This window comes from Myotis lucifugus, unplaced genomic scaffold (assembly GCF_000147115.1).
Source record: "Myotis lucifugus unplaced genomic scaffold, Myoluc2.0 scaffold_6, whole genome shotgun sequence".
NCBI lineage: Eukaryota > Metazoa > Chordata > Mammalia > Chiroptera > Vespertilionidae > Myotis > Myotis lucifugus.
Window position 1 is genome coordinate 1,681,293 of NW_005871054.1, and position 27,004 is coordinate 1,708,296.

Below are 27,004 nucleotides of genomic sequence, written 5' to 3' on the forward strand. Positions count from 1 at the left end.
ATGGTTACACAGACTCAGGAACAGGTATGGACTGAAAATATAAAAATTATTGGAGAGGCTGCATCTGCCATTAAAGAAGCTGCCACCACATTTTCAGCGCACGGTAACACCCACGCAATCACAGCTGCCTTCATTTCCCCTGCCCTAGTTCGACACTCACCTATACGTATATAATGTTTACCTATTTCACTCAAAACATATTCATAAGCAAGTAGACATTGTTCTTATAATCTGTACTTGTCTGACAAGTAAATTAAAGTTTAAAACAATATTAAAAACTTTTACATAAAACTAAAAGATATTCTTATCAAGTGAGTTACCCCAATAAAGTGGAAAGAATCCAAACAATATTTAATGGCACTATTTCACCACATAAATCGTCAGACATCTTTTCCATAAATCTCTATGAAAGTCTGAGAAAAAGATGTTTGTGATGTTTATTTAAATTTAATTTGGAGGAGTATACATCAACCAGTCAAGAAGCATGTCATTCATCCTGCATAAAATTATTTATCCATTGAGCCTTTTTTGCTGAATTGCAGCCATACTTCTGTCAGTTCAAGTGTTGATCTATATATGAGGGATTAATCTGACACAAGACAGTGAAGCTTAATCCTTCAGTATATCATAATCTATTCTGCATGCTAAGAGGATTTCAAATTTTACAATTATACAAGGAGCAATACTATAAATGTACATAGAACAAGAATGATTTTCCTAAAATATCATTAATGTCTATGTAACGTGAATAAACTTCTTTATTTATAAATGTCAAATAAATGTCACATGTAATTTTTATGAAGTGGAATTAAAGTCTTCACTTGATAACATTTTTTGTAAAATTTAAAAAATAAAATCTTAAGTATAGAGATTCACTTTAGGGGGGTTCTATCTAGAAATCAGCATGTTCTCATTTTGTGATCACTTAATGAAGTTGCCATGATCAAGAGAGGAGAGATGTGCTCACATAATTCACAAATAAGTGAAACGTTGTCAAACTAAAAAGATCCCTTGCTTTACTCTGTAAATATTCACATTATATAAAAAAATGAAAGTACTGCCCTGGAAGGTGTTCTCAGTGGTTAGAGTGTCAGACCTCGGACTGAAGGGTCTCAGGTTCGATTCCCAGTCAAGGGCATGTACCTGGGTTGTGTGTTTGTTGGGGCATCACTGGGAGGCAACCAATGGATATGTCTCTCTCACATGGATGTTTCTCCCTTCTACCCTCTCTAAAAAAAAAAATCAATGGGAAAATATCCTTGGGTGAGGCTTTACAAAAAAAAGAAAAAATGAAATTACTCATGATGTATACAAGAGATGCCAATAACTTCCTCTCTGAAAGCCTGCCCTGCTCATCACCCTGGAAGGAATGGATACCTTGTGCCATTTAATGCTAACCCTCCTCTCCCAACCCTACCTCCCGAACACGACTGAAGCAATTTATTACTCTCTCCTGGGAATTTGGAATTAGAACAAGGAAACTAATCGTGGGAAGAAGAGCCAGAGTCATGTAGCCTCTAGGTCTTAGGCTATCATTCTGAGATGGTCATGATAAGGCCATGTACAAGTGAGTGTGTGGGCAGGAAAGGCAGTTTATAATGGATGGGAAGAGAGAAGCAAACATGCAGAGAAATGTCAACAAGCCAGCTGGTTCCAGAGGGCCGTTTCCTCAAGGTTGCCAGCAATTAAATAAAATGAAATGCCCTTTTATGATATCAACTCTCCCCACCCTTTTATTTGAAACTTATGAATAGCTAGAAAGCTATTTTACAACCAAACATTCCTTGGTTATGGAAATGAATTCACAAAATATGTCATATGCGGCATTTTAGGATATAAGGACTTCCAAAAACATGATAGAAGGAAGAAATGAAAAAAATTCTTTCAAATTTCCTTTAAAACATTGAGAACTACTGATTTTTCAAAAGTGAGAAGGCAGGAGGGCAATGGCACCAGCAAATAGCTATTGTCTTCTATGCCTCAGCAATTCGCAGCAAGGCACAGCCCGTAAGACACCTTTTATTCTTACTCGTACAAGATGTTAATGTCAATATTCCATTTGAGTATCTACCTATCTCTTCCACAGTAGTGCAATTTTATTTTTTAAATCTCTTAATCTTAGGTTATTTTATTCTTTCTATCATTCGAACATACAATAGTCCCCAACTATCTGCAGTTTCGCTTTCCACAGTTTCAGTTACATACATTCAACTTTGGTCCAAAAATATTAAATGAGAAATTCCAGAAATAAACAATTCGTAAGTTTTAAACAGCACACCATTCTGAGGAGTATGGTGAAATCTAACCCCATCCTCCATTCCACCTGGGAAGTGAATCATCTCTGTCCAGTGTTTCCATGCTATCCATGCTCCCCACCCATTAGTCACTAGCCAACTGGGTTATCAGATTGACTGTTGTGGTATCATAGTGCTTGTGTTCAAATAACCCTTATTTTACTTAATGGTCCCAGAGCACAAGAGTAGTGATGCTGGCGATTCAGATTTGCCATAGAGTGCCAAAGAGAAGCCATAAAGTGCTCCCTTTAAGTAAAAGGGATATTTTGAGAGACCACATTCACATAACTTTTATTACAGTATATTGTTATAATTGCTCTTTTATTATCGGTTATTGTCGTCAATCTTTTTCTATGCCTAATTTATAATTTTAACTTTATCACAGGTATGTATGTATAGGAAAAAAAACATAGTATATATACAGTTACATACTATCTGTGGTTTCAGACATTCACTGGGTGGGGGGAGGGGTCTTGGGACATATTCCCTGCAAATAACTGGTGACTACTTATTTATTTTATCATTTACTGAAAGGAATGTTGAAATTCTCACCTAAAGGTGGGTTTGCCCATTTCATATGTTTGGATTTAAGACTACCTTGTTACTGTTTTCCGTTTGCCCCTCTGTTTCCTCTTTCTTGCCTTCTTCTGGAGTGAATATTTTTAGTATTTAATTTTATTTATTGTGTTTTATTATATCTCTGTATGTTTATTATATCTCTGTATATTTTTTGTGGTTGCTCTAGGGATTACAGTGAACTAACTTAACTTTTCAGTCTTCTTAGAATCACTATTTTAACAACTCAAGTGAAATGTAGAAATAGTACCATCATATATAGTCCCTTTACCCTTGCCTGTTGTGTTGTAGTTTTACCTCATATATCAACATGAACTGAAAACCCCATTTGATAGTGTTTTTCAAAATTTCAACTGTCAAACATATAGTAGAGAATTCAAAAAAAGTGAGTATTACCATTCCAGTTGTTCACACATATAGATAGATTGGTCCCACTGAAATGTATTATTACCTACCTCAGCTTGACCCTCAGCTCCACCTAGTCAGTAACCCTTCACTTTTCTAGTCAATCCCCTCCCATCCTTCACTACTTTCCTCAAACCTCACACCCTGCCAATTCTCCCCTTGGTCTGAGCAACTGTCTTTCCCTCCTAATTCACTGAAAAGGAACATTAGCCAAGAACTCCTCAAACTCTTTCTAGTACAGTACCCATACCTATCCATTTCCCAGGGCTGGATTAAAGGGTTGACTGACCAAATAGCTGAGATTGAAAGCCAGTTTACAAGAAGCACTATAACATCAATCTATAACATCACTGGAATAAATTGAATAAATTGCTAAGGGGCCATTTAAAGTAACCGCTTCATAACCAGGCAAATGTGCACTGGTTTCTAAACCACCAAAGCTGACAGCATGTGTTAGAAAATTTTTAAGTACTTTTTACCAGCCCAAACCTATCGCCATCAAAAATTTCTGGAAAATCTATCAGATTGTACAGTACTACTGCAAGTTACCAATCCTGACCTAAACAGTCAATGGGCACTTGAAACTCAGTCACAATCTGCAGAAAATTTGAAATTAAACCATGGTACTATTTACCAGGAACAAGTAATTTTTTAACCTAAATTTGAAACCTTTAATATGCCTCACAGGAAGCTATCTAGTTCAGAAGCAGCGTAAGAAAACTGACTATAGAACCGAAATATGGAAGAATGAGGAGCATGCTGCCAACATAAAAACCAGGAAAATAATTTTAAAATACATTTTGAACAACATTTTCCCACGTTAATCATCTATTCAACAATATTACTGAGTATCAATTATGTGGGAAACAAGGGGAACTTCAAGGTCCTTGCTCTTGGGGACTTAAATTCTAAGAGAAGCAGATAATAAACAAATGCAGATAATCAATAGCAAAAGTACTATTTTTAAAAGATAATATATAGTAATAAACACTGTAAAAACCAGATGCTATGGTAGAGAAGACTGAGCTGGAGAAGCTGCTAATATAGACTCAAAGTAAGAAAGGCCACACTGAGGTACAAAAGACCTAAAGGGTAAAAGACACCAACCATGCAAAGATAGGGGAGGACAGAAAATCCTAAGCAGAAAGAACAGCAAGTCCCAAAACAAAAGCAAGCTTGGCCTTTGAAGAACAGAAAAAAGGACTTGTCTGTGGCTGGAATATAATGAGCAAGGAAATTAATCATAGGAGATGGTGGCAGAAAGGTAGGGAGAAGTCAGATCAAGTAGGACTATATGGAACACTCAATCCTTAATGAGTATGAGTAAATATACTATCTAGTTGCAAGTAGTAGGAAAACTAATTTTTTTTACAATATGTAAGTTAAAATGTTCAGTATGCTCTGTGCATCTGGTAAATCTTTTATTATGAACATAATGAGACGTAACTAGTTTACTAAAGAGTATCTTCCTATCATCAATAAAATAAATACTGAACAAATATTTGCTGGTGTATCTGTTTTGGTTTTTGCTTTCTACTTTCCTACTGTAATTATGGAATAGGAATCACTTCTCCTGAGCTCTGGGGCTCATCTCTACCCACCAGCCTCTGACAGCTCATGTGTACACTGCACCAGAGAAAAGTGCCTCCTCTAGGTACACAATCTCTGCACAGGGTATAAATTTAGCAGGCAAAGCACAGAATTCCAGCCCCTCCTCACCCACTTGGCCCAGCATCCTCATGCATAACTACTGAGGGTGGCCCTGCAGACACCTCCTCAGATGTCATACTCCATCAATAAACCCCTCTCTTCTGTAATTTCAACTCCCTCATAAGCAAAGAACATATATGTCAGAAACTGTTTAAAGTTATGCCTTTCCCCTCAAAAAGTGCTGAGCATTATTGTGTATTTACCACTATATAGTGCCAAAGCCTGACAGAGTGCTAAGGCTTTGAATATTGTTAACTTAAAATACATAAAGTTACAGTAGTTCAAAAGTTCCCATCCCCTTATGAGAAACCACTTATCTTTATTTTGGGAATCTTTAAAACCATGTATACACCTAGTTATTTGTAATCCACACCCTACTTCCTATGGGTGGGAGATATATCACAGTTTCCGAATGAATTTTTGGATCATCTATAATTCCAACTACCATATATCTGAATCCTGGCATTAAAACTTATTATCCTGCCAAAATAATGATGCAAAAACTGGCAGAGATACTGATTCGTCTGTCAAGAAATCTTTTTTAAATAATACAACATTTTTAAATGTCCTAGTCAACATTTAAAACTTTCAAATGTTTCACCCGGCCAGCACAGCTCAGTGGTTGAGGATTGACGTATAAACCAAAAGATCGAGGTTCGATTTCCCATCAGGGTACATGCTGGCTTGATCCCTATTTTTTATTTTTTGAGGAACCTCCATACTGTTTTTCATAGAGGCTGCACCAATCTGCATTCCCACCAACAGTGCACAAGGGTTTCCTTTTCTCCACATCCTCACCAACACTTGTTTGTTGACTTATTGATGATAGCCATTCTGACAGGTATGAGGTGATATCTCATTGTGGTTTAAATTTACATTTCTGATGATTAGTGCATATGAGCATCTCTTCATATGTGTATTGGTCATCTGTATGTCTTCTTTGGAGAAATGTCTATTAAAGTCCTCTGTCCATTTTTTTATTAGATTGTTTTGGGGGGTGGTATAAAGTTGTGTGAGTTCTTTATAAATTTTGGATATCAATCTCTAATCAAACTATCATTGGCAAATATCTTCTCCCCTTCTCCCATTCAGTAGGTAGTCTTTTCACTTTGTTAATGGTCTCTTTTGTTGCACAAAAACTTTTTAGTTTGATACAGACCCATTTGTTTACTTTTCCTTTTGTTTCCCAAGGAGATATTTCCAAAATATTACTAAGAATAATGTCAAAGAGGTTACTGCCTATGTTTTCTTCTAGTAGTTTTATGGTTTTGCATCTTACATTTAAGTATTTATCCATTTTGAGTTTATTTTTGTATATGGTATAACCAGATGGTCTAGTCTCGGTTTTTTTGCATGTATCTGTCCACTTTTCCCAGCACCATTTATTGAAGAGACTTTATTTTTTGAAAATAATCATGAGCTGCAATGTTAAGAGTTTTAATATTCAACTTCATCAAAAACCTTTCAGATAATTAACTAATGAAATGATGTGTTGTCTTTGCATCATTGCATTTTGTTTCCAAATAATCTTGGGAAAGGAGCAGTGAAACAAAAAGAAATATCACCAAAATAAGGCTAGCCACGTGTTACCAATAGAAGCTGGATCATAGGTACATAAGGGTTCACTAATTTTTACATTTTAGTTTATATCCAAAGTATTTTAAATAACAAGAAAAAATGTACCAAAACATCTAAGAATATACACGCTGAATAAAATGTTTTAAAAAGCACACGGCTTATCTTTCATATGTTAATTCAAAATTCACCATTGTAAACTCATTATAAAAAAATGGACTAACTATACTGTCACTCAGATATCTATCCACTATATACCAGGCCCACTGTCTGATGATAATACACTAAGGCAGTGGTCGGCAAACTGCGGCTCGCGAGCCACATGCGGCTCTTTGGCCCCTTGAGTGTGGCTCTTCCACAAAATACCAACTTCTGCGCATGGGCCACAAAGTTTCAATCGCACTGTACGTGCGCGCCCACACATGGTATTTTCTGGAAGAGCCACACTCAAGGGGCCAAAGAGCCTCATGTGGCTTGCGAGCTGCAATTTGCCGACCTCAGCAAGGGATTCTTCAAACTACTTGCTGCATATAACACCTATGAAGAAATGAAGAAGAGCTCATTTATTCATTTAATCATTCAGTCAACAAATATTTATTAACACGTTAAGCGCCCAGTCAGTCACTGGTGACTGACACTATACTTTCCGTCCGGAAGACAAAACAGGCTGGGCGCTTAACATGTTAAGCACTTATTCTATGCCAGCCATGTTCTAGGCATGGGGTTGTATCAGTAAATTAAACAAATAAAAATCCCTATGAATTTTATATCCTAATGGGGAGGGGGTAGGCAGACAATGAATATAATAAATAAATTATATAGTATTTTGAAGGTGATAATTGCTATGGAAAAAATATAGCAACAAAGAGTATCAATATAAGCAATTTTAAGTAGGGTGATCAGAGTCAGCTTCATTGAAAGGATGACATTTGAGTAAAGACTTAGAGTAGAAAAGAAAGAGGCCTGAGGCTATCTAGACAATCCTCTGGATTACTGAACAGCCAATGCAATGGGCCTGCAGTAGAGGTATGCATGATGCATTAAAAAAAATAATAAAAACCAGCATGGGTGGAGCCCGGGTTGTGGGCTCCATCCCAGTGTGGGTGTGCAGGAGGCAGTCAATCAATAATTCTGTCTCATCATTGATGTTTCTATCTCTCTATAGCTCTCCTTTCCTCTCTGAAATCAATAAAAGATATAAGAAAATCAACAACAAAAATTTAAAAGATCCCCCAAATCTCAAGTTTGTCACTTTATTGGAATTTTTCTATAAAGGAAAAAAGTCTAAAAATTTTTCCTTCTTATTTGAAATTGAATACTTATACTGGACAGGGCAAAAGTAGGTTTACAGTTGTGAGTCCGCAAAATGCAGTTACTCTTGTGTTATTATTTGTTAGTTATTGTATTATTTCCCATACGAACATCTGTAAAACTACTTTTGCCCCACCCTGTGTATCAGATTGAAAGAAATATCCTAAAATCATTTGACTATGTTTTAGTTGCCAGCCGTTGGATTTTATACATGTGCAGGAATTTTTATAGTAATTGCTTCTTGTTCCTCCTTACTTTGTACCTTAGTTAATCTGAGAGAAACTATCAAGCAGAATGCATGATAACTGAATGTTCCTGTACTTGCTTTTATAAATGACTAGAGGCCCAGTGCGCGAAATTGCGTGAGACCCAGAGTCCTGCTGCACCGTGGGACCCAGAGTCCCTCCCACTGCTGCCGCGGGACCCATCAATGCACCTCCTGGTGACCAGTCGTTTGGTCGTTCCAGTGTTATGGCGTTACAGCCACTGGCTTTTTATAATATAGACTAGAGGCCCAGTGCACAAAATTTGTGCACAGGGGCGGGGGGAGGGGGCGTCCCCTCAGCCCAGCCTGCACCCTCTCCAATCTGGGACCCCTTGAGGGATGTCCAACTGTCCATGTAGGCCCGAACATCCCTCTCACAATCCAGACTGCTGGCTCCCAACCACTCGCCTGCCTGCCTGCCAACCTGATCACCCCCTAACTGTTCCCCTGCCAGCCTGATCGATGCCTAACTGCTCTCCTACCAGCCTGATTGCCCCTAACTGCCCTCCCTTGCTGGCCTGGTCACCCCTAACTGCCCTCCCCTGTCAGCCTGGTTGTCCCTAACTGTCCTCTCCTGCTGGCCTGGTCACCCCCAACTGCCCTCCCCTGCTGGCCCGGTCACCCCTAACTGCCCTCCCTTGTCGGCCATCTTGTATCCACAGGGGGTGACCATCTTTGACCACATGGAGGTGGCCATCTTGTGTGTTGGAGTGGTGGTCAATTTGCATATTACTCTTTTATTAGATAGGATAAGTGACACCTTTGATGTTCTTCCCCTCATTCTCTTATAAATATATTCTTCCAGTTTTATATGTAGCAACTAAATATCAGTAGTTTGTCATTCACTTCATAAACTGGCAAGTGAAACAGAATTCTCCTGGCTCTCAAGTGGAGGAATTTTTTGCTGAGGGAGGGGCAAATGATTTTTAAGGCAATGTTTCACTATAAATTCCCAGGTGCCTCTCAGTAATCTTAAACTATTCACTCTGACTGACCACTTTTCCCTTTTTGTCTAAAAGAGTGTAAGCAAACTACTGCCGTGGTATGGGAGACCAGGGTCAGGGTTATCTGGTAGATCACTCCAGGTCTTCATCTCCAAGTCTGGTCCTGACCAGAGTCAGGGTTCTGGAAGATTCCTTCAACTACCTGGACATCTTCCCGTTAACCATATTGTTTCCTTCTGGACTCTGCTGATTTACCGTAAGAAAGCACAGATGCCTCAACCCTTTGGTATCATTACCATGGATTTTTCTGCCAGCTAAGCAGTTTGAACTTAGAATTCTGAATACTATGTATGATAATCATGTATATGATTTACAAAACTACAATATTTGTCAACCAAAAACAACCCAGAATCATCTCTTTTCTCCAAGTAGATCTCCTATGCAAATACCTGCAATAAGTTTCTGGACTTCACTCTGGCAAGAAGTAACCGTTTCTACATACACTATTTGTGTTCTTTCTGTTCTTTAGTGCACATCATTCTCTTTGACTTTTCCATCTGATCTCCTTCAATGCTACCTCATATTTCTCCAAAGAATCTCATTTATTTCTATGTTTAGGTTGGTATCTTTTTACAGATACAGTCACATATTTTACATTTAGTTCTGTCTTCCCCAATTTGAAAGAAACCTCTTTATAAGCTGCTTGAACTATTAACAAAAGGAAATTTTTAATAATCCACACCAGATTTGAAACCCGTTTGGTCAACACAGGAGACCTGGTATTGGCCTATTTCACCAATTTTGGCCACTCCATCTTCCTGCCACTCTTATGCTGATATCAAATTCAATTGTCCAGTAACAGTTATTTTCATAAACTTGTTCTCGGTTTATTAAATTTCACAGTTCAGGACTAAATTTTCCCATAATATTCTGGTGGAACAGAAGCACTCACATGCGGCAAGACTGAAAATGCTCTAGGTAACCCAGGCCTGCCTATGTCCCCCTGTAAATACAGCAGATCGCATTTCCATCTTCAAAGAGCAACCCACAGAGTCTAATATGCCTAAAGGGGCTGTATTTTTAAACAATCTAATTCAGCAATTTGCAGGGACGCCACAGTGGAACAATTTGGGGAAACACGGCATCTTCCTGGGGTAGACTGACAATATCTATTAACACATTAAAGGCTATGAAAAGTCATGCAGTTCAGATTTAAAAAAAAATTTTCTTTCGACCATAGAATATTTCTCTCACATGGGTATTTCATTAACATATCAAAACTAGTTTATTACAAAACACAGTTTGAGAAATGTTAATTTGATTTGAAAATAATTTCCAACATTCTTTTTCAATGGGACAGCATTCCCTAGGAAAAGGGACTTTTTAATGTTTGGAAATTTTAAAAATTTTATATATTTTTGGAAACTTGTGGGGACAATTAGGTTATTATAATTATGGGAATGGGTGAGGTGCTACTGATATTTAGTGGGCAAGAAGCAAGTGGGCAGGAAGTAGGACAGTTCCATAGAAAAAGAGCCGTTTCCATGACTTCCAAACTCCTGAAAGCCACATAGGAAAAAACTTATTTATAATTACATGAGCCTAGACTCTAACTCCATATTATATATAAGCGCAATTTACTCTTGCATGGTATTGACATGTGCTGAATTTCTCAGGAATGCAAAGTTTGGAACTTTTCAAAGACTATTTCATCATCTCAGAAAATCACTCTACTACATGAAACACCACTCATGGTATTTTAAACATATATACAACACACCTCTAGTTTGCATACATAGCTGTCTATTTCAAGAGTGATTTTGTTACAAGTGCAAGCATCTGACTACTTCCTTGGGACTTCCAGTGTAGTTATGCCTGAGTAGATATATTGAATATATATTAGATATAAGTATCTAATATCTTATAAATCAGTTTCCTTTATTGCTTATTATGATTTCCAACACTATACTGTGTTTTGAAATTAAATTTTTAGACAGGTTGTACTGTCTATAAATTTTGTTTGAGGACAATAAAGTGGATGTTACAAAGCACTTTTTTAAAAAAGAGAGTGTTCAGTCTGGTGAGATTGAGAACCACTGATTTACAAGCTTTGGTTCCCTAAAGATAAGGATTTTAATTAGAACAACCTATGAAAGTACCTAGCACTTGATTACCCTAAAGCACAAAGAGGGATACAACAGGCTCCTGAAGGAAACATCAAACAATTAAATAACTGAATGCCAACTACCTTCTAAACATTGTGAAACACTTGTTCATGATTAGGCAATAGTCTTAGGAGGCTAGGATGGTTGGGAAAGGCTCAGGATATAGTAGGCCTTCTGTCATACATTCCAGAATTAACTGGACAGCATTACCATGAAAGAGGAGACCAACCTATCAGCCAAAGGAGGAAGGAAAGGAGTAAAGTTAGGTCCTGGGAGGATCAGGGAGAATGGTGGAACTAGATGATGAAAAGTCTTCAAAGGCAGAGGAGCCTGAATTTAAAGTAACAGACAAAATGAAGCCTCTATAGCAGTGGTTCTCAACCTTCCTAATGCTGCAACCCTTTAATACAGTTCCTCATGTTGTGGTGACCCCAACCATAAAATTATTTTCGTTGCTACTTCATAACTGTAATTTTGCTACTGTTATGAATCGTAATGTAAATATCTGATATGCAGGATATATTTTCATTGTTACAAATTTAACATAATTAAAGCATAGTGATGAATCACAAAAACAATATGTAATTATATATGTGTTTTCCGATGGTCTTAGGCGACCCCTGTGAAAGGGTCGTTCGACCCCCAAAGGGGTCGCGACCCACAGTTGAGAACCGCTGCTCTATAGACTCCTAGAGAGAATAGTAAAGATTAAGACTGACAATAACATATAGGACAGACAGACTTATAGAGAGAAAGACAGACAGAAATGACCTCACAAAGTTGCGAAGAAGGGTTGGGGGTGTGCCTTACAAAGATGAGTTAAGTTTTAGATTTGATGAAATTGAGATAATCAGTTTGAATATCTTTACTAGTAAAAGCCAACACAGGTGACAGCTGAATCTCCCACCACCAAATGAATGAGCTCACTCACAGAAGCAATAAATATTGAGAAGCTAGAGTTGGAAGACACCCACAGGTTAGAGGACTAGAGGAACAACCAGTAGCCAAAAAAGATGAATATTACTTTACTACATACAAATGATGGAAAGCTTTACTCTTGCCAGGTAGATAATAGAACCTGAAAATATAAGCTAATTATTTTTTAAGACTTGAGAAATGTTATAGACCACAGAGTCGTGACTGCTTACTAGTATATTATGAAACAAATCCCTAAAGTTTTAGGTTGATATCAAAGATTACAGCCCTATATATAAGTCACACATACATCTTCCTATAAAAGAGGGTTTTCTGAAAGAAAGACTACTTACAGAAAACGAATTCTGTCATATACAGGTGAGTAAATTGACTCAGAGATGCTATTATAAAGTCTCAGAAAATAGTAGTAAGCAGAAATGAGCTATAAACTCATCATCAATCATCACAAAAAGTTGCATCACTGTAAGGATTACTCTGGCTCAATGTAACAGGCAAAAAGGTTGCCTAAAGGGCACACTAGCTTAGAGAATAGATTTAGTTATATGCAATAATAGAGGTAAGAGCTGCAGGGATCTCTATATGTTTCATAAATTATCCTTTATTATCTATGTTCATTTTACATTTCTAAAAGTTATAAACCCACAACTTTAGATTGTTTTAGCAGCCAATTCTTTACAGAAATTGATCAATATGCCATCATGATGAAACAGTCCCAAGATTAAATGCTAACTACAGTTGTAATCTAGGAATGTGAAGAGCTCTATAAACAGGATAATCTATGTCCCAGTTTGCTTGGGGCAGTCAGTTCACACCTGCTTTTCAGGAACATTAGTAGTACCCTCTTACACTCTTAAAATCTAGATAATATATTACATGAACCCTTTATCAATGAAGCCAACCACATAGAAACTTTTATGAATTACATTTATTTTTCACCTTATGTTTATTCCTAGTTTATAAAAATACATGTCATAATCTATGAACAAGTTATTAAAATAATCTAGCCCTGAGAAAGCTAGGGACTGCCTCCTAGTGGTGGGGTGATTCTTGGATGTCCGTGGCCCCACCTTGTTTCAACATCTTGTCAAGCCTGGTCATGTTCTATACCTACCTATCAGCTTCATCCCAACTCCTTCCATCCCATACTTTTTTCCTCTTGTTCATAATAAGCTCTTCTGTTTTTTCCATTCAAACCAAGCTAATGAAAAATGTATCCCAAATATGAAAGACCATTCTCCGTATGCAAAAGATTATACTTTATAGAAAAAAGTAGGCTTTGGTTTCCCCTAAAATCAGAAACAAGACAAGGATTCCTCCATTTGCCACTTCTATTCTACATAGTACCAGAAGCTCTTGCCAGAGCAATTAGACAAAATAATAATAATAATAATAGACATTTATATTGAAAAGGAAGAAATAAAACTCTCCCTATTCACAGATGAGTCTTTAGAATACTCTAAAGAATCCAAGAAATAAATTCAGCCAAGTTACAAGATACAAAAGTCAACAGGTAAAAATCAGTTGTATTTCTATATACTAGCATTGAACAATCTCAAACCATTAAAAAAACAATTTCATTCGTAAGAGTATTGAAAAGAGTAAAATATTCCTTATACCCATTAAGATGGCTACTATTTAAAAAAAAAACAAACACAGAAAATAACAAATGTAGAGAAATTTAAACCTTTGTGAACTGTTGATGGGAATGTAAAATGGTGCAGCCACTATGCAAAACAGTATGACAGTTCCTCAAATAATTAAAAGAATTAGCATATGATCCAGTAATTCCAATTCTGGGCAATGTATCTGAAATAACTGGAAGCTGGATCTCAATGTTGTTATGAACTGAATTGTATCCCCGCCAAAAGTCATACTGAAGTCCTAACTTACAATACACCTCAGAATGTGACTATATTTAGAGTTAAGACATATAATGAGGTAATTAGGGTTAAATGAGATGATGTGGTGGGCCCTAATCCAGTATGACTGGTGTCCTTTTAAGAACAGGAAGAGATTCTAGGGATATGAATGCACAGAGAAAAGACCATGTGAGGACACAGTGAGAAGGTAGCCAACTGCAAACCAAGAAGAGAGGCCTCAGGAGAAATCAACCCTGATGATACCTTGATCTCAGACTTACCGCCTCTAGAACTGTAAGAAAATAAATTACTGTGTTTAAGCCACCCAATGTGTGGTATTTTGTTATGGCAGCAACAGTAAACTAATACTATCCTCAATAGCCAAAAGGTAGAAGCAACCCACATGTCTATCAGCAAATGATTAGAAAAACAAAATGTGATACATACAATGGAATATTAGTCAGCTTTTAAAAAATGTATCTTTATTGTTGAAAGTATTACAGATATCTCCCTTTTTCCCCCAATGACCCCCTCCACCCCACACCAGCCCTCCCCCAGGCCTGTATATGCATGTAAGTTCTTTGGTTACTCTCTCCCCCCAACATACTACAACACAGATGAATCTTGAGGACATTATGCTAAATGAAAAAGCCAGTAACATAAGACAAATACTGCATGGTTCCACTTTTATAAGATACCTAGAGTAGTCAAATTCATAAAGACAAAAAGTAGAAGGGTGTTTGCCATGGGCTGGGGAAAGGGCGAATAGGGAGTTGTTTAATTGGTGTAAAGTTGTAAAGCTTTAGTTTTGCCAGATGAAAAGAGTTATGAATATTGGTTGCAGAACAATATTAGTGAACTTAACACTACTGACCTGGACAGTTAAAATGGTTATGCTGGTTAATTTTCTTTTATATATTTTTACCATAATTACATTTTTTAAAGAATAATTAGAAATAAACTTAACCAAGGAGGTATAAGACTTGGTCACTGAAAACTATAAAACATTGCTGAAGAACTTAAAGAAGACATAAATAAAAGATATCCCATGTTCATGGATTAGAAGACTTAATATTGTTAAGATGACAATACTACCCAAAGTAATATGCAGATTCAATGCAAAATCCCAACAACATTTTTGGCAGAAATGATAAAACCCTTACTATAAGCTCATAGGAAACTTCAAGAGACCCAGAAGAGCCAAAACAGTCTTGAAAAAGACCAAAATTGGAGGATTCACAGGATTTCAAAACTTACTAAATGCCACAGTTATCAAAAGAGTGTGAGACTGTGATAGACAGACAAATGGACCAATGGAATAGAATAGCAAGCCCAGAAAAAAACACCCTTGCATATATGGCCAAATTCTTTTCAACAAGGGTATCAAGAACATAAAATGGGGAAAAGACAGTCTTTTCAACAAATAGTGTTGGGGAAACTGAATATCCATATGCAAAAGATGCCCCATATACAAAAATTAATTTGAAATGGATCAGAGACCTACATGTAAGACCTAAACGACAAAATTCTTAGGTAAAAACAGAATGCTTTATGACATTAGATTTGATAAAGACTTCTTCAAAGGGACACGAAAAAGACAGGCAACAATAGTAAATATAGATAAATTAGACATCAAAATTTAAAACTTTGTTTACCAAAGGATACTCTCAACAGAGTGAAAAGGTAACTCATGGAAAGGAAGAAAATATTTCAAATTATGTGTCTGATAAAGGCTTACTATCCAGAATATACAAAGAACTCACATAACTCTACAACAAAAAGCAAATAACCTGATCTAAAAGTGGACAAAGGACTTGAACAGACATTTCTACAAAGAAGATATACAAATGGCCAATAAGCACATGAAAGACACTCAACATCACTAAGCATTAGGGAACTACAAACCAAAACCACAAATGAGATACTATTTCATATTAAAATGGCCATTGCAAAAAATAATAATAAACCCAGAAAATAACAAGTGTCAGCAAGGATGTGGAGAAATTGAAACACCTGTGCATTGCTGGTGGGAGTGTAAAATAGCACAGCCACTAAGGAAAACAGTATGGTGGTTCCTCAAAAAATTAAAAATAGAATTACTGCCTGCCAAAACCGGGTTGGCTCAGTGGATAGAGCTTCCGCCTGCGGACTGAAGGGTCCCAGGTTCGATTCTGGTCAAGGGCATGTACCTGCGTTGCGGGCACATCCCCAGTAGGAGATGTGCAGGAGGCAGCTGATTGATGTTTCTAACTATCTCTCTCCCTTCCTCTCTGTAAAAAATCAATAAAATATATTTTTAAAAAAATAGAATTACTATCTGATCCAGAATTTCATTTCAGTGTATATACCCAAAATAATTAAAAGCAGGATTTTGAACAGATATTTGTACACCTATGTTCATGGTAGCACAATTCATCATAGCCAAAAGGTAAAAAAAACACCTAGTATCCAACAACCAACAACAAATAAAGGAATAAATAAAATGGTTTATACACACAATGAAATATTTATCCTTAAAAAGGAAGAAAATTCTGGCACATGCTACAGTGTGGATGAACCTTGAAGACCTGATGCTAAGTGATAGAAGTCAGACTCAAAAGGACAGGTATGTTATGTTTACATTTCTAAAATAGGCAAATTCACAGAGACAGAAAGTAGAGTTACCAGACTCTGGCGAGGGGGGCGGAGGGGAGGAAATAGGAAGATATTGTTTAATGGGACAATATCCTATTAATGAAAAAATTTTAGACAGTGATGATGCTTACATCTTATGCATCTTATGAATGTTATTAATGTCACTGAATTCTACACTTAAAATAGTTAAATTGGCAAATTTGTTATATATATTTTACCACAATAAAGCATGTTTGAAATTAGACGTCAATTGGATTAATATAAAAAATACAAATGAGCTGACATCATTCAGTCATTCACTCACATTTCACATAACACATACTATGTGCCAGGCACTCGGCTACATTCTAGAGACAGAGTGATAAACAGGCACTTATGATAATATGTTAATAACATTAATAGCTAACATTTTTAGTACTCTTACATGTCCCTAACAAAGTAGGTAATTGCTATTACTACCCTCATTTTACAATAAATAAACTGAAGCTTATAAAGAATGGGTAACATGCAAAATAACATACTGCACAAACTCTATATTCTCAATCATTATTCTTCCAGTAAGAGTATTAGCTACTATGAGAGGAAACAGGCGATTTTATTCACCCAGGGTTTCCCTGTATCTAAGTAGAGACTTGAAAGTTTAGGAATTTGATAGGGAAAGGGTATAAGTCAAAAAAGAAAGTGTTTCACTCAGCCAGTATGGCTCAGTGGTTGAGCATTGACCTATAAACCAGGAGGTCACAGTTCGATTCCCAGTCAGGGCACACGCCCAGGTTGCAGGCTCAATCCCCAGTGGGGGACATGCAAGAGGCGACTGATCCATGATTCTCTCTTATCACTGATGTTTCTCTCTCTCTCTCTCTCCTTCTCCCTTCCTCTCTGAAATCAATAAATATATATTTTTAAAAAGGAAGTTTTTCTAACAGGAGGAGTTAAAAATCTAGAAGAAAAAGCAAAGTTCATGCAGAAAACTTCAAGCTGCTTACTGAAGGTGGAGCTTAAAACTGTCAATGGTGAATTGCCAGAGATGAGACGCAAGCATGTCAAACTCGCGGCCGGCCGTGACTTTGACATGTTTAGACGAGAGTAAACAGAACAGAAAGAGGTTTTGCTTTGGTTTTATCTATTGTGAAATAAACCACCACAAGTTTAGTGGTTTAAAATAGCAACCATTTTGTCTTCTCTGATTATTCTGTGGGTTGACTGGGCTCAGTTAGGCAGTTCTAAAGCTTCCTGTGATGTCACCTGGGCTGAAATCACCTGGAAGTGTTTTGGGTGGCTCTCTCATTGGCTTGGCATCATGGCAGGGACATGTAGAAGTCTGAATTCACCTGGGATGCCCAGGCCTTTCTTTCTCTCCATGTAGTTTCAGGTACTCTCTCTCCATATAGTCCTCCAGCACAACTTATTACGAGGCATTTTTGGGTGCAAAAGTTGAAGCTGTTAAACATTTGTAAAGCTTGGGACTGGCACAGTGTCACTTCTGCTATACTCCATTACGTAAAGTGAGTAACAAGATCAGCTCAGAGTTGGTATGAGAGGGGACTGAACAAGGGCATACATTCCGGGAGATGTAGCAACCTTTGGAAACTAGCGACCACAGGTTTTATGCATAGGTGCAAGAGTGGAGAAAGAGCAGCCAGTTAGAAGGCTGCTGGAATAGCCTAGGGGAGCGATTATCATGGCATTTTTGTATTTCTATTTGTGATGTAGACAGGTAAACCGAATTAAGAGCTATTCAGTCATAAAATGGACTGAACTTGGTGAGTAACTAACAATGAGAATTGAGGAAGGACCAAAGTGGTTAGAATGTGGATGATTCCCTGGTTTCCTTCTTCTGCTTATGAACTGACTTAAATTGTTATTCGCTGAGATTAAGAATAAAATAACACGAATAGATTTGGTAGTAGAGGTACTGTGGTATGTCCAGCAGACAGAAATCGGGCCCACATAGGCTGTTTCCAAATCTTAGCTATGGTGAATTGTGCTGCTATGAACATAGGGGTGCATATATCCTTGCTGATTGGTGTTTCTGGGATCTATTCCTAGAAGTGGTATTACTGGGTCAAATGGCAGTTCCATTTTTAATTTTTTGAGGAAATGCCGTACTGTTCTCCACAGTGGCTGCACCAGTCTGCATTCCCACCAGCAGTGCACGAGTGTTCCCTTTTCTCCGCATCCTCTCCAGCACTTGTCGTTTGTTGATTTGTTGATGATAGCCATTCTGACAGGTGTGAGATGGTACCTCATTGTTGTTTTGATTTGCATCTCTCGGATGATTAGTGACTTTGAGCATGTTTTCATATGTCTCGGCTTTCTGAATGTCTTCTTTCGAAAAGTGTCTATTTAGGTCCTTTGCCCATTTTTTTATTGGATTGTTTATCTTCCTTTTGTTAAGTTGTATGAGTGCCCTGCAAATGTTGGAGATTAAACCCTTATCAGAGATAACATTGGCAAATATGTTCTCCCATGCAGTGGACTTTCTTATTGTTTTGTTGATGGTTTCTTTTGCTGTGCAGAAGCTTTTTATTTTGATGTGGTCCCATTTGTTTATTTTCTCCTTAATTTCCATTGCCCTAGGAGCTGTATTGGTCAAGATATTTAGATTAGGGCTGCTGATATAGATTTAGAACTGAAAAGTGAGAGTGAAGGTTTAAGGAAGGGTGTCAGTATATAAGAAGACAGCCCAGATTGGAAATCTTGAGGAACATCAATATTTAATGCAGCAGAAAAGAGGGAATCACAAAGAAGACTAAGAAGAAAAGACATTAGGATAAAAACTGGAAGAGTAGAGTATCATAAAAAGGGGGGGGTATTTCATAGGAGAGAAAATGACTAGTATCAAATGTTATAGAGAGATTAACTATGATTAAGGCTGAAAATTGTCCCCTGTAATAACATACATAGAAGTTATTAGTGACTGGCAAAAGCAGTCTCATGGGTGGAAGCTTCATTGTAGTGAAAAAGTGAATAGAAGGTTAGAATGTAGAAACAACGAATAGACAATTTTAAAGAAGTTCAACTATTAAACAGAGGAAGACTTAGCGGTAGGTATAGGAGGACAAGAAGAGAGGATTTTTTTATTATTATTATGGTAGAGGTTGGAGCACATTTAAGTACTGTTGGGACGAAGCCACCGGAAAAATGGAAAGACACTGAAGATTCCCCTTTGAGGAAGCAGAGGGGATAGGATGCAGAACCCAGCACAGATTATCCTCAGCCAGGAGAAGACCACCAGGCTCAGCACTGGACAGGAGTGTAAGAACGGCTGTGAGGAGGTTAGACTGTGAATACGGCATATGCATGTGGTATATGTAGCTGAAAGTCAAGAGCATTCTTCTCTGACACTTCTATAGTATTTCCTCAGTGAAGCAGAAAGTAAGGTCACCTGCTGAGAACAATGATAGGAGGTTTGAGAAAAGTGAAAGGTTTTATTTGGCCAGTATCAAGACCAGGTTAAAGAGACGATTAGGAAAACACAGAAATAGAGGGTGGGGCAAAAGTAGGTTTACAGTTGTCCATGTGGAAAAAGTAATACAACGATTAATAAATAATAATATAGGAATAGACTGTGTTTTGTGTACTCACAAGTGTAAACCTACTTTTGCCCCACCCTGTATTGATAGAAAGCTGGGAACCCAAGGCCAAGTTGGTAATTAAAACTCTATGGGATTTTCAGTTGGTTGGGCTGCGGGGTTTTCTCTTATAGCATGCAGACAGAGCTTTGGTTCCCTACGGAGGTCATGCTGACCACTTGCCTGGAAACCATCAGTATCTACACAGCCACTGGCTGATGTCAGCTCTCTGCTAGCCAGGTGTGGCAGGTGGAGGCAACTGCAGGTTCAACTTTCTTTACTAAATTAGTTATCACTCTACCGATGTCCCAGCTTCCAAAATTCTGTTGACTTCTCATGTTTTCTTTGTCCTTATGGAGTTCATGCCTTTCTTTATCCCTTGACTTTCATTTCAGTATGTTTTCAAGAGAGAGTGAAAATAAACACACATATTCAACTGACCATGTTTATCTGGAAGTTGCTTTTAGGATTAGGGGCTGATTCATTTCAAAATCTATAAATTCATCATCAGAAGATAACTCATCGGCACACAAACTTTTTCAAGCTCCTTTAAAGACTTACTGCAACCAGAATTCTAGATATTAACAATATAATTTCGTGAAAAATCAATTTGCTCTTAAAATACCTCTACTAAGAGCATTGTGTATTTAGAATACTCTTGTGCATACAGGGAATCAGTTATATTAGCATGAAAAGAGAGAAAAGTAATGTTATTGAGCACTAACCCTGCTTCCTCCAGATGAACTATTTAAAAAAAATGTTTAATCACAACTTAATTGTGTGAGTTGTGTGAGCCTTAAGTAAATATTTGAACTTTAGTTATCAGTTTTCATTTTTTTATGGGACTCCGCAGAATTAACACATGCAGGAATGTTAACCTGTCAGTGTCCTGATTAAACCTAAGGAGTACCTGATTTACCAGCACCTTCCGGAGTAAAAGTTAGCAAGCACTGTCTAAACAGAGATATGTTCATGGTTTTATAAAAACCATCCCATTTTATAATGGGATACACTATGCTCATTAATATGTTCTCTGAAAAAGACAAATTTCTTCAGCAGTATGGTGAATTCCTTACTTTTTACAAACTTACTTTATTTAACTTTGTATTCTAAGTCTGTTTAAAATGTAAGTCCCATTTTTAAAATAAAGATAATTCAGTTGATTTTGATTTGTTGGGGTTTTTTTTAAGATTATTTTTGCCCCTGCAGTTAGTATTTGGTCAAAGCAGCATGTTCTCATTTTTTTAAAAATATATTTTTTATTGATTTGAGAGAGAAAGGAAAGGGAGAGAGAGATAGAAACATCAATGATGAGAGAGAATCATTGATCAGCTGCTTCCTGCACACCCCACACTGGGGATCAAGCCTGTAACCCAGGCATGTGCTCTGACCAGGAATCGAACCGTGACCTCCAGGTTCATAGGTTGATGCTCAACCACTGAGCAACACTGGCTGAGAACATTCTCATTTTTTTCAGTTGAACCCACTCACATAAAACAGCTCAGTGTAGCCCTAACCGGCTTGGCTCAGTGGATAGAGAGTTGGCCTGCGGACTGAAGGGTCCCAGGTTCGATTCTGGTCAAAGGCATGTACCTTGGTTACGGGCACATCCCCAGTAGGGATGCAGCTGATCGATGTTTCTCTCTCACCTGATGTTTCTAACTCTCTATCCCTCTCCCTTCCTCTCTGTAAAAAATCAATAATATATATATATATATTTTTAAAAAACAGCTCAGTGTACTCCATCAATACTTTTCCCATTTCTCAACTTTTAAGTCAATGCACACATTTCTATTTTCTTTTTTAAGGTTAGCACAATTTTTTAATTCAAACATTTATTGAGTACTATTTTGTACCAGGCACTGCTAGATTCTAATAAAAAAGATAAGTAAAACATATTCTCTGCCTTCAAAAACCTCATGGCCTAGCTTAGGAGACAGATACATAAAGTAATAAATATAAAGCAATATGATAAGTACTGCAATAAAGGTATGAACAAAGTGCTATAGGAAGCCCAGAGGCAGGAAGGATGAATTCTTTCTGGGAATGGTAGTGGAAGAAATAGGATTTTCCCGGTGGGAAGAGGTAGAAGAAGACTATTCCAAGCAGAGGGAACAACATGAAAAAGGGCACAACATAATGCAAAGCTTCTTTGGAAAATAAAAAGTAGCCTAGTGCGACTACAACATGAGATTCCTGCAGAGTAATGGTAGAAACCATGGGAAGGAATTTGAATGTTGTTATAATGCAGGCAATGAAGAGCCATAAAAGCAGGAAAGAGATGTGATCTGTGTCTTCGAAGGAAGACTCTGTGGCAGTGTGATTGACTGACCAGAGCAGAGGAATAGAAAGAAGGCAGGAAAACCAATTGGAAGGCTGTTGTACCAGACTAGGTGGAACTCTGAGCCGTAACTGTGGAACTGGACAGAAGGGAATGAAAGGATTTGACATGCATTTCAGAAGTAGAATCACTTGGACGCGATGGCTATGTGATTGGAGAAGGCAAGGAAATAAGAATTTAAGATTCCATCATGTGTTTTGGCTTATATGATGATTTAATCTTAACCAAAAAAAAAAAAGATTTTTTTAATGAGCTTAAACTGAAATATTTGCAGACATCTGCAAGACATTCAAGTAGAGAGATCCAGGGGACTGTTGGAAATAAGAATCTCAGCTAAGAAGTATAGTCAATACCAAAAATATAGATTTTTAGAATTAGAAACAAAGATAACATTTACAGTCATGTGAGCAGAAGTTTCAAGAAGGAGAGGAGCCATTGCCAAATACTACACATAACAAAAAGTCAGATGATAAATATTTAAGGTAAGTCTTTTACAAGGAATCTTTTGTAACAAAATTTGGAGAAATATTTTCTTGATCATGAGGTTAAAAAGGATTTCCTCAACAAGACACACAAAAGGCACCAATCAAAAGGGAAAAGATTAATAAATTCAGCTACTAAAAATGCCATAAGAAAGAATGAAGGGACAATAGGCAAAGTGGGAAAAATACCTGAAACATATATAATTGACAATGGGGATAGGTAAAGAACTCTTTTTAAAATATATATATATTTTATTGATTTTTTTACAGAAAGGAAGGGAGAAGGAAAGGGATAGAGAGTTAGAAACATCGATGAGAGAGAAACATCAATTCAGCTGCTTTCTGCACACTCCCTACTGGGGATGTGCCTGCAACCAAGGTACATGCCCTTGACCGGAATCGAACCTGGGACCCTTCAATCTGCAGACTGACACTCTATCCACTAAGCCAAACCGGTCAGGGCTAGGTAAAGAACTCTTACAAATCAAAAAGAAAAGTTAAACCATTTACTAGAAAAAGAAGAAACTATAAGAACAGGCACTTCACAAAAAAAGAGATATCCAAATAGACAACAAATGTAAGAACAGAGGCTCAATCTCACCAGTAATCAAGAAAATAAAAATTAAAACCACAAGGTATTACTACACACCAGAATTGGCAAAATTTTAAAAGTCTAACAGTACTAAGCTTTGACAAAGACCTGGAGCGACTAAAATTCTCAGACATGATTTGGAATATAAATTAAAACAACCAATTTGGGAAACTGTGAGAGTGTCTAGTCAAGTTGAAATATGTGTCACCTGTGGCTCAAAAATTTCACTCCAATCATATACTCTAGAGATTTGCATCTTTATGTGCACTAGGATATACATGAAAGAATGTTCAGAGCAACACCATTATAATTGTCCTGAACTGGAAGCATCCTAAATGTCTGTCAACAGTAAAGCAAATCAATAAATGTGGTCTATTCACATAATGGAATCCTATACAGCGAAGAAAATGAAGAAGATACACGCAATAACATGGATGAACCTTATAAATATAACGTTAACTGAAAAAAAACAAGTTACAAAATTAATGCAATATAATCCCATTCATATAAAATTCATATATATATCAGTTTTTTAGAAATGCATATACAGGTGGTTAAAAGAGAAAAGGAAACAATTACTATAATGACAGGATAGTGGTTACCTCTGGGGAGACAGCAGTGATTGTAACAGGCAAGGGATACTCATGGGAATTTTTCGATCCCAATAATTTTATACTCCTTGACCTTAGCAGTAGTGATAACAGGTGTTAAGTTGATAACCACTTGATAAAACATGCATATAAATTGTATGGACTTATAACTATATATTGTAACAAAATGTTAATGAACAAAATTTTGAAAATGTCTACATTTAACAAGAGATGTAATAGTGAGAAGTAACTAAAGAGATTTTGATTCTAAGAGTGATTAAAAGAGATGAATAAAACAGGCTATTCAATCCATTTAAAACTTCGAGTACCACAAAGAAGACGGATCTGAGATAAATTACATTTAAATCTGTTTCAAGGCTGAGGACTGGATTTCATTCAACAAACACTGTTGAGACCTACCTTGTATCTGTCACTGTGCCCAGATCCGGGAGTACAGCAAGTCCTTTTTTATCCTCGTTATAGACTCTGCAGCTTTAAAAGAAACAGCATAAAATGAAGTAAACCAATTTTAGTACAGGCTAATTGATATAAACAAGAGTTAATGTCTTATCATCTCATCAATGTTATAACAAAACAACTATGAATAAAAAAGATATTTGAGGACCTGCTGGCTTATCTCTTAGGCCCCTCTTAGCATTAGGATCCTGGCAGACTTCTAATCTCTCTTGGGATAAAAGATTTAGCTATTTTATAGCCTAGGATACAATATTAGGGGGGTGAGGGTGAACTCAGTTCCAAAATGTACAAATAAAAAGGTATGCAGGAATTAACAGGTGCTGATCTGAGCATATGACAAAGTGTAAGCCTCTACTGAGGAAAAACAGGGAGAAAATATATGCTAATTGCTAGCTATATTCTTCTCCAAACATTAAACACAAACAACCTTTTTTTTATGTCAAGTAAGATCAAGACTGAAAAAGTCAGTAGCAGAAATAGAAGCATGAGGTCAAGTGTTCTTAAAAACTGCCCTAGCCAGTTTGGCTCAGTGGATAGAGCATCGGCCTGCAGACTGAAGGGTCCCGGGTTCGATTCTCATCAAGGGCATGTGCCTTGCTTGCAGGCTCCTCCCCGGCCCAGGCCCTGTTCGGAGCTCGTGTAGGAGTCAACTAATCGATGTGCTTCTCTCTGCCTTTCCCTCTCTCTTCTGCTCTAAAAATCAATGGAAAATGTCCTCGGGTGAGGATTAAAAAAGAAAAAAAAAAGCAATAAACAAAAGTCCATATCTTTTTTTTTTTAAAAAAAAGAGTACTTAAAAACTGAAGAAATAAAAATATAATTTAGCCCAGCTGGTGTGGCTCAGTGAATTGAGCACCGTCCCATGCATCAAGAGGTCACAGGTTCAATTCAGGGCACATGTCTGGGTTGCAGGCTCAACCCCCAGTAGGTGGTATGTAGGAGGCAGGCAGCCCATTGATGTTCTCTCATTGATGTTTCTCTCTCTCTCTTCCTCAATCCCTCCCTTCCTCCCTCCCTTCCTCCTTCCTTCTCCCTTCCTTTCTCTAAAAAAAACCAAATTAATAAAAACATATTTTTAAAAAGATACAATGTAAATGAGACTTTTGCTTTTCAATAAAAAAAATTCCAGATGTATGCAGTGATGTGATCTCTGAAAGAGAAAATATACCCTAAAAAGACAGGGATTTGCTAGGATCGGTGAGATTTTAAATATCTACTTACAAACAAATTATGCCTCATCTACAGAGATATTAATCTAACCTCAACTCCATATCTGGTCACAACTTTCCCTGGATTAGAACTCCTAGAATGTAGCAAAGCAATATTCTAAGGAGCAAAAAGGCTCAACCAAGAACAAAAAGCACCATGCATAAAAATGAACCAACCAGTAAGGAATTTTAAAATTACTTAGAAATTAAAATTAGGAAAGAACTAAAATTAATAAGAAATAAAGATACCTGATATCAGACTAACCTCACTTAATGCTCTATTAATATTTTTCTGAACACTCATAAAAATGATATTGAGGTGATGTCCAGAAACTTATATAAAGGTATTACTGTCCCAGGAAATAATAGTTACCCACAAATTTTACAACTTGGACTTAGATAAAGCATGTTTTGATAATGTCTATCTGGTAATCTGATTCTCAAGTGATTTTATGTTTTTTTAAATAATGTGTTTTAATATATTTTAGGTAGCTCTTATAGTCAAAAGAACATTGGATTTGAAGACAAGTAGCAGCTTTTCCCAGAAGCAGCCTGAGGTGACTTCTGAAAATGGTTCACTACGGTATTCTCTCGACTCAGAAAACTCCACGAAATCATGCAAATCAAGAGGATCAAATTAAGAACACTCATGAAACGGCCCAGGCCACCAGGGTCTGCATATCTGAAGGGTGTCACTTTGCATTCCTTTGTCACAGTGGTGGAGTTGCTAAGTGTGCCCAGGCCACACAGTGGGGCTGGATGCAGGGTTGGTGGCCCCAAAACAGTGCTTCATTTTTGCTGCACCTGCTTACAGATGCAGAGAGTCATGCTGCACTTAAGGGTTTAGACGTAGATTCTCTGGTCATTGAGCGCACCCAGGTGAACAAATTCCCAAGATGTGATGCAGACTTCACCGAGCTCATGGGCGGATTAACCCGTATGTGAACTCTCCCTGCCGCACTGAGATGATCCTACTGAAAAAGTGCAGATTCTTCCTAAACCTGAGAGGAGGTTGCACAAAAGAAAAAAATATCAGAAGAAACAGAACAAAAACTTATGGCCTGA

General features: G+C 37.2%; 1 pseudogene; it reads left to right on the forward strand.

Moving 5' to 3' along the window:
- On the forward strand, nt 1-27,004 carry LOC111823675 (annotated as a pseudogene).